The sequence below is a fragment of the Eutrigla gurnardus genome (genome assembly GCF_963514095.1).
Source record: "Eutrigla gurnardus genome assembly, contig: SCAFFOLD_51, whole genome shotgun sequence".
Classification (NCBI taxonomy): Eukaryota; Metazoa; Chordata; class Actinopteri; order Perciformes; family Triglidae; genus Eutrigla; species Eutrigla gurnardus.
In genome coordinates, this window is record NW_028155430.1 from 193,844 (window position 1) to 203,417 (window position 9,574).

The window sequence follows — 9,574 nt, forward strand, 5'->3', positions numbered from 1 at the left end:
GTGAGGCATACATTCCGTCAGGTTTTCTGTTTTCTGATGTGTGTGAGTTTTCTAAGTGATCAATGGCCTTGAGTATGGAACTGCAATTGTCTTGTGTAGGCTGTGTGGGTGTGCTGGTGTGCTCACGTGTCCCATGGTTGGGATGGGGGTCTGTGTCTGATCCAGATGCGCCCGTCACTCTCCCCGGCCCTCCGGCTAGTCAATCCCCCTCGTTGCGCCCTCTCTGGTGGTTGTTCTGCCATTGTCCACGCTCCGGACAATCGTTTCGCCAATGTCCAGGTTTCCCGCAGATAAAACAGCTGTCGTCATGCGCTCTGGGCCTCCGTCCACGCCCTCTTCCTCGTCCGCGCCCTCCATTTCGATTGTCTCTACCCTCCCCGCAGTTTCCCTCGTACTGCCTTGACAAGGGCCGGTCACGTCTCTGTCTGTTGGCGCTGTTATCTGCATACAGGCTTAGTTGGGCCATTTGTAATTTGGCGGCCGTTTGCTCCGCCTTGGCTCTCCTTTTGTTGGTGGCAACTGTCTCAGCATGAGTGGCGTGTAATTCTATTGTATTGAGTCATCCCGTTTGCCAGCCGACGCACATTTCTTTGACCTTTTCTCTGATCTCTGGTCTCAGTCCATTGACAAAACGATCACGTAGGTGAGCCTCCCATGCAGAGAGGGGCTGATCGTCCCCCATCAGAGCGGGTCGTGGAATGCCGCTGTGGGTGTCGTGCACTTGAGTCAGCCTGGCAAGATATTCAGACGCCAGCTCGCCTTCCTTTTGCTCGCAGGAGGACAATTTTGTTACATCCATCCTGAGGCGGAAAGTGTCTGTGATGCGAGTGGCGAGCTGACCGATGGCCGCAACATAGGCGTGGTTGTTCGCATGGGTCCAGGTGGGGTCTGTCATTTTTAAGTCCTCGTCCGGGTAGCCATTGGCCACCTGGCCCCAGGTTGCCCCCATTTGTACCATGAGCAGCCTGCGCAGCTCCTGAGTGGTAGGCCGGAAGTGCTGGCAGAAAGTCAAAAGTTCCGCTGCATACTTTTGTCCCCCATCCCTGACCTTGGGGAACAGGGCAGCAGCCTCTTTCATGTCCGCAAATGTCCAAGGCCTGTGAACCAATTGCACCCCGTGTGCTCCGTCTGCTACCTCGACCATAGGTGCCTGGATGAAGATGGGTGCATCCTGGGAGTCGTGCTCCGTGTTGTTTAGGTTTTTACTCCTGGTGAAGTAGGAGTCCAGCTGGTGCGGGTAGCGAGGGGGTGGTGTGGAGGATCGTGATCGCTGGTGGCCGAGCCCTCTCGCTCTGCCTCTGCCTATTGAGGCCGTCCGGTGGCCTGGTCCCTCTCTCTCCAATGCAGCCAAGTCGTCGATGGGATACAGCACTTGCCGAGGCTGTTGTGCGGGTTGGGCAGCTGCCTGGGCCTGTGGCTGGGCTGGATGGCGGTTGGGTGGTTGATCGACCAGCCTAGCTGGAGGAGCCGAGTCGAGGTCCAGGGTCGCATCTAGTTTAAGACATTGAGAAGAAGGAGGGGGGGGAGAGGTTGTTTTTTCCCTGCCTGCCTGTTGTCTCTTTTCCCTCAATTTGGCTTCCTGCAACCAGCTGTCGTAGGCAGCCCAATCCGCTTTGAAAAGCTCCCTTTTTCTACCCCTTCTGCTCTTCCTTTCCCTGTCATCTTTCTCCCTTTGCTTGAGGTTGCCTTTTAGAATTTCCAATTGCCTGAGACTAAAACTGCCTCTATCGGGAAAACCGCACTCAGTGACCCAAATTTCAAATTGATCGACGCAAGATTCACCGTAGTTTGTGATCATATACTGGAGGTTTGGGCTAAGAGCCAGGCCATTATCCCGTTTGCTTTGTGCTGACCCCATTTTCGCGTTTAATTTAGGCTTTTGCTAAAGTCTAACCGGTATGCCAATTGTTTGATTGATTTTGTTTTTGATCTTGAAAACAGTCTGTAGGCTGAGGTCAAAAACAAACGGCAACAAAACTTTTAAGGAAAGGGTTTTTTCCCTTTCTATTCTCTCTCCACTCTCTCTCTCCCCTCAGCGGAGGAAGGGAGGGCAGAGGGGGAGCGCTGTTGATGAGACCTTGGGATACCACAAGGTTCCTATTCACAGTTAATATTACTTATAATATATTTCTCCAATCTCCACCACACACACAGACATACAGGCAAAAGATAATTAGAGATGGAAAACGATGAAAAGGGCACAACAAGAACAACACACAAAAAATGACAACTAGGTCCTGGTCCTCGCAAGGCACCTACTTCACACAATGCAAGCTATTGGGTCCCTTCTAAAGAAAAAAGCGCTTATCACCCATTTGTTGAACCGACTTAACCCGTCTGGGTGAATAACACTGGCAGTGGCCAAATCTGCCAGCTAACTCAGCTGTCCTACTGGCTCGAAGATAGGGATGTGCTTATACCACTGTCTTCCTTTCGATCCAAATACCAGGTGATACCAAGGCTGGTATCACCGATACTAATACCGACACTGATACTGTTGGATGTCCATGTGTATATGAAAATTACGACTTTTACAATGCATTAATATTTCCTGCAAAAGTGGACTTGGAATCGATATTTTGATGTGAAGACTGATTCTAAACAAAACACACTCCAAACTGAAAGTATCGATACTGGCGGACCGATATGCACATCCCCACTCGAAGACAACCAAAGAAAACGTTGCTGTAAATCCCTCCAAACGGAACTAGTCCGTGAGACAAACGTTTTTACCAAACCTTATACTTAACAGACTCGAACTGAAAAGAGCAGTTGATCAAGCTGCTGGCCGACCCTTGCACAGACTCGCACTGTACGTCAATAACAAGTGGACTCGAACCACTTGCAGAGGAGGGACTGGAACCCTCGTCTTTGGTACCACAACCAGACGTCAATAACAAGTGGACTCGAACCACCTGCAGAGGAGGGGAGCTGACAGACTCGAACTGTACCTCAACCCTCGTCTTTGGCCCACAATTTGAAAAGAAACTCACCGGAGAATATTGAAGAGATCCCTCCACCAGGTTCGCGGGCACCAACAGTGAGAGAGCACACCCGATAGTTGGACGTCAGGCCCCCACGTCCCAGCTGGATTTTATGCCGAGGTTGGAGTAGGAGCGTCGCTCCACTGTGCACAGATTTCACCGTCAGTCCTGTCCGCACGCGCCTCTCACTCTTGGTGCCCACCCAGGGACGCCAATTGTTGTGGAAAAATGAATCTGCCCAATAAAGATCAACAACCAGGATCAGCTTTTTCTCCAAGGTTTATTCCACTAAGTATTCTCATCTGCAGAAGAAAGTACCGTTCACCCCTGCCTTCTGATGCAAAGGTTCAGAATCAGCAGGAACGACCCTGAGTCCAACAGCAACCTCCCTTTTAAGGAGGAGGAACCAAAGGACGGATCATGTCCTATCTTACAAAGACAAGATGTACAGGCAAGGTCAAGATTTACAGAACACAGGCGTCATAGTCCTGAAATTATCTTATGTCAATGTGGCACTCATGTTCATATCATCGACAAACAGGCATTAATTTTCGTCATAGCATAACAGTCGGAAAGGAGATGCGGATCGACGTCTGACCTGACAAATATTCTGATAATAAATTACAGACATCCAAAATTCCCATTACAACCCAAATTTCAAATTAATCGACGCAAGATTCACCATAGTTTGTGATCATATACTGGAGGTTTGGGCTAAGGTCCAGGCCCTTATCCCGTTTGCTTTGTGCTGACCCCATTTTCGCGTTTAATTTAGGCTTTCGTTAAAGTCAAACCGGTATGCCAATTGTTTGATTGATTTTGTTTTTGTTCTTGAAAACAGTCCGTAGGCTGAGTTAAAAAACAAACGGCAACAAAACTTTTGAGGAAAGGGTTTTTCCCTTTCTATTCTCTCTCTCCTCTCTCTCTCCCCTGCAGCGGAGGAAGGGAGGGCAGAGGGGGAGCACTGTTGATGAGACCTTGGGATACTACAAGGTCCCTATTCACAGTTAATATTACTTATAATATATTTCTCCAATCTCCACCACACACACAGACATACAGGCAAAGGATAATTAGAGATGGAAAACGATGAAAAGGGCACAGACGAGGACAACACACAGAAAATGACAACTAGGTCCTGGTCCTCGCAAGGCACCTACTTCACACAATGCAAGCTATAGGGTCCCTTCTAAAGAAAAAAGCGCTCATCACCCATTTGTTGAACGGACTTAACCCGTCTGGGTGAATAACACTGGCAGTGGCCAAATCTGCCAGCTAACTCAGCTGTCGTAACGGCTCGAAGATAGGGATGTGCTTATACCACTGTCTTCCTTTCGATCCAAATACCAGGTGATACCAAGGCTGGTATCACCGATACTAATACCGACACTGATACTGTTGGATGTCCATGTGTATATGAAAATTACGACTTTTACAATGCATTAATATTTCCTGCAAAAGTGGACTTGGAATCGATATTTTGATGTGAAGACTGATTCTAAACAAAACACACTCCAAACTGGAAGTATCGATACTGGCGGACCGATATGCACATCCCCACTCGAAGACAACCAAAGAAAACGTTGCTGTAAATCCCTCCAAACGGAACTAGTCCGTGAGACAAACGTTTTTACCAAACCTTATAATTAACAGACTCAAACTGAAAAGAGCAGTTGATCAAGCTGCTGGCCGACCCTTGCACAGACTCGCACTGTACGTCAATAACAAGTGGACTCGAACCACTTGCAGAGGAGGGACTGGAACCCTCGTCTTTGGTACCACAACCAGACGTCAATAACAAGTGGACTCGAACCACCTGCAGAGGAGGAGACTTGACAGACTCGAACTGTACCTCAACCCTCGTCTTTGGCCCACAATTTGAAAAGAAACTCACCGGAGAATATTGAAGAGATCCCTCCACCAGGTTCGCGGGCACCAACAGTGAGAGAGCACGCCCGATAGTTGGACGTTAGGCCCCCACGTCCCAGCTGGATTTTATGCCGAGGTTGGAGTAGGAGCGTCGCTCCACTGTGCACAGATTTCACCGTCAGTCCTGTCCGCACGCGCCTCTCACTCTTGGTGCCCACCCAGGGACGCCAATTGTTGTGGAAAAATGAATCTGCCCAATAAAGATCAACAACCAGGATCAGCTTTTTCTCCGAGGTTTATTCCACCAAGTATTCTCATCTGCAGAAGAAAGTACTGTTCACCCCTGCCTTCTGATTCAAAGGGTCAGAAATCAGCAGGAACGACCCTGAGTCTAACAACAATCTCCCTTTTAAGGAGGAGGAACCATGGACAAAGGACGGATCATGTCCCATCTTACAAAGACAAGATGTACAGGCAAGGTCAAGATTTACAGAACACAGGCGTCAAGTCCTGAAATTATCTTATGTCAATGTGGCACTCATGTTTATATCATCTACAAACAGGCATTCATTTTTGTCATAGCATAACAATCAGAAGAGGAGATGCGGATTGACGTCTGGCCTGACAAATATTCTGATTATAAATTACAAACATCCAAAATTCCCATTACAAGTGGTTAGAGCAGATGCCAGTACCTATGTACACATATATGCAGACGACACTGGTTCAAGTCCTAGCTGGAGGGTCTTTGCTTAATGTCACATCCCCCTCTCTCTCCCATATTTCATTTCTGTCCACTACCAAAGGTGTCTATGCCAGGAGAAAATCTAAAAGACTCACTCATTTTTCGGAAAGAAAGTCATACTATACTATGTTGAAAATTCACGAAAATGCCAGTGAAAATAAATTCATAAAAAATATTAAAATGTCATAAAAATCACTCGTATCGCTTGTCGCGCCAAGTCTGAGTGTAGTGAGTCCAAAACAGGCATAAAAAGCCATGGTCAAATTTGTAGAAAATAAAAAAAATTCGAAAAAAATGACACAGATGACAAATCGTCAAGTCCCAGCTGGAGGGTGTTTGCTTAAGGCCCGACCACCTGTTTCATGGAAATTAAAAATACAAACCATGATTATTATCCTTACACTTCGTTACATATTTACAAATATTATTTAAATCAAATTACCAATATTAAATGGGTTATTCTTAACCCTCGGGGCACTTTGGGGGACCGTTTGGGTTTGATTTTTGAGTATCAATATCTCTGTCAGTTTAACGCCTACTTTTCTGAAACTTCTCCAAGGAATGTCTTTTAATTTTTAAAACTGTTTTTTTTCATCCATTTGATTGCAAGATGTATAGAATATACCATAAAAAAATTCCCACACCTGCCACCTTCGGGACTGTGGCGGGCCCCATTAACTCCCATTATAAAAACCATAAAATTAGGTTTTTTGACATACTGTGAAATGGTCATTTTTTTCTCTAAAGCCAGCATCAATGTGACTTCCCAAGCCTCTCCCTTTTGAGTTTTGAGGTGTGCTGACTCCCTCAAACCACTGGGGGCAGTAGAGCTAACCACACACAGTTTCAATGGATGGAATGGTTGTCTTATCCTGCAGAATGCATGCCAGTGAAGAGGCTGAAATCCACAAAAATGGTCTTCGTGTGTTGGAATTAATATAAAAGAGTGGTGTGAATGTGTTTGAGAATAAATTGTGTGTGTGTGTGTGTGTGTGTGTGTGTGTCTGTGTGTGTGTCTGTGAAAATGAGCTCTTCACAGGCAAATGGAGATTTGTGCATGTCTTTTTTTCTTGATCAAAAGAGAGACTCCACTGCACTGTTGGCTGTGTGGTATATAATATCAATGCTGTTGCTTCTCTGAAGTCTCCACAACTAGTTTGCAGCCTGGTCAGACTGGTCATTTGTCCAACAGACAGCAGACAGTCATGAGGAGCAGCCTCTGTATTCTGCAAAATGCATGACCAGAACGGCTCAAATATGGTTTGGGTGTGTTGGGATTGATATAAAAGAGTGGTGTGAATGTGATTGATTGTGTGTGTGTGTGTGTGTGTGTGTGTGTGTGTGTGTGTGTGTGTGTGTGTGTGTGTGTCTGTGTGTGTGTGTGTGTGTGTGTGTCTGTGTGTGTGTGTGTGTGTCTGTGTCTGTGTGTGTGAAATACAATTCCGAAGGGCCAGGTGGGATTTGTTTATGTTTTTGTTTCTTGATCAAAAGAGACCCTCCTCTGTAGTATTGGCTGTGTGGTTTTACATTTACATTTAGGTCATTTAGCTTTTGTCCAAAGCGACTTACAATAAGTACATTTGTCAAAAGAAAGAAACAAAGAAACCACAACATATCATTGCCGATAAAGTAAGAGCTAGGAGAGAGTTGCAGTAGTCAAGGCGGGAGATGACCAGTGCTTGGACCAGGAGTTGTGTTGCATCCTTTGTGAGGAAGGTCAGAATCCTGCGGATATTGTAGAGGGCAAATCTGCAGGATCGGGCCACAGCAGTGATGTTGGGGGTGCAGGAAAGTTGGTCATCGAGGATTACACCCAGGTTCCTCGCAGTTGAGGAAGGTAATACTGTGATGCCCTCGACAGTGACCGACAGGTCCATGCGAGGGCAGTCTTTCCCTGGGATGAAGAGGAGTTTGGTTTTATTCAGGTTAAGCTTGAGGTGATGTGCAGTTGTCCAGACAGAGATGTCAGCCAGACAGTCCGAGATGCGAGTTGCAATGTGGGTGTCAGAGGACGGGGGAAAAGAGAGGAACAGCTGGGTGTCATCTGCGTAGCAATGGTAGGAGAATCCATGCGATGTGATAACAGAACCTAGTGATCTGGTGTATAGTGAGAACAGAAGCTGTCCTAATACTGAGCCTTGAGGATAAGGGTTAGGGTCCAGAGAACAGGGTTTGGACAACGAGCTATTCCATGTGACCTGAAAGGTGCGATTTGATGATGTGAACCAGGCATTTTTGTATGAAAAAAGGGCCTAAAACATAAAATAATAATACTAAGCTTTATATCTATTGTTAGGTCTGAAATTGTTGAAAAGGTTGATGCAGTGAAAGTGAATTTTTTTTTTTTTTTTTTTTTTTTTTATGACACTTTTATGAGAGGGACCCCATTTTGGCCCGAAAGTAACAGGTGTAAGTTTTTGGGAAAAACCTCTAATGTCTCCAAAAATAATAATGCATCAAAAACAATGATGTTATCAATTTTTGACCTAGTCAAGGCTGTAATAACTTAATCCCCAATAATCCTCTTTGCACCTCATTTTTGGAAAATATTGCATATTTTGTGTTTTTTTGCATAGAAATTACACATTTTTTGTATGAAAAAAGGGCCTAAAACATAAAATAATAAGAATTATTATAATGAGCTTTATATCTATTGTTAGGTCTGAAGTTGTTGAAAAGCTTAATGCAGTGAAACTGAAAAAAAATTCATTCATTCATTTTTTATGACACTTTTATGAGGGGGACCCCATTTGGGCCCGAAAGTAACAGGTGAAAGTTTTTGGAAAAACCTCTAACGTCTCCAAAAATAATAATGCATCAAAAACAATGATGTTATCAATTTTTGACCTAGTCAAGGCTGTAATAACTTCATCCCCAATAATCCTCTTTGCACCTCAATTTTTGGAAAATATTGCATATTTTGTGCTTTTTGTGTCACACAGCGGTGAGGTCTGTCTTGTCTTGGTGTTTTTGTCTCATGTATTTCCTGTTTTATTTTGAAATCCTAACTCTCCTCTCGTTACAGGTCACTTGCCCTTCCTCATGTGTCTCCAGTCTGACGTCTTCCCTGATCCCTGATTGTTTCCACCTGTTTCCCATTACCCTTCTGTGTACTTAAGTCCGCGTCTCCCCTTGTCCTGTGCCAAAGTGTTTCGCCTGTCGTTCACCTAAGCCCTTCGTCATAGCCTTGTCCCGTTAAGTATCTGCCTTGTTTAATTGTCACTTGGTTTTTGTTTCTGTTTTTTGTTGTGCCTCTAGAAGAGTGATATTTTGTTGTAACCTTTTGCATAGTGTAGCTCTGCTCACGGCTTTTAGTTTAGCCTTTTGATTTCCTCCACCTGGGAGGGATTTTGTGTTTTTGTATTTCCTGTTATTCAGTGTTATATAGCCATGTCTACCTCCTTGAGAGCGTTTTCTGTTGATTAGTTAGGATTGAGATTAGTCAGGTTTAGTTTTCTTTATTTCTCCGATACTCGTTGAGTTCCCACCTTTGGTGTGGTTTTGTTTTCTCCTTTTCTTTTGTTTTTCCTCCTCAGTGTTCCGATTCAGTAAAGTTAAGGTTTCATAGCCTTATTTATTTTCACTCTGTCTGAGCAAGCAATTTCAGAATAAAAGCCTGTTGATTTCTGCTTTAATACTGCATCTGAGTCCTCCTAGTCTAGGCCTGACATTTTGCATTGAAATTAGACATTTTTTGTATGTAAAAAGGGCCCTAAAACATAAAATAATAATTATTATAACGAGCAGTGTCTTGACGGGCCCGAGCTCATATGCGGTCGTGGAGTGCCTGCGGTCACAGGGCAGTGTCGTGGACGCTGCCCTTGGTGCGGCCGCCTCTCCTGGCGCAAGTCCAGAACAATCGATTGACACCGAATGGCATCCGTCTCTCACGTGCGGTCGTGGAGTGCCTGCATTCACACGCGTGGCAGCCGCCTACCTGTGCAGCAGCCACCTCCTCGTGGCGCGAGTTTAGACA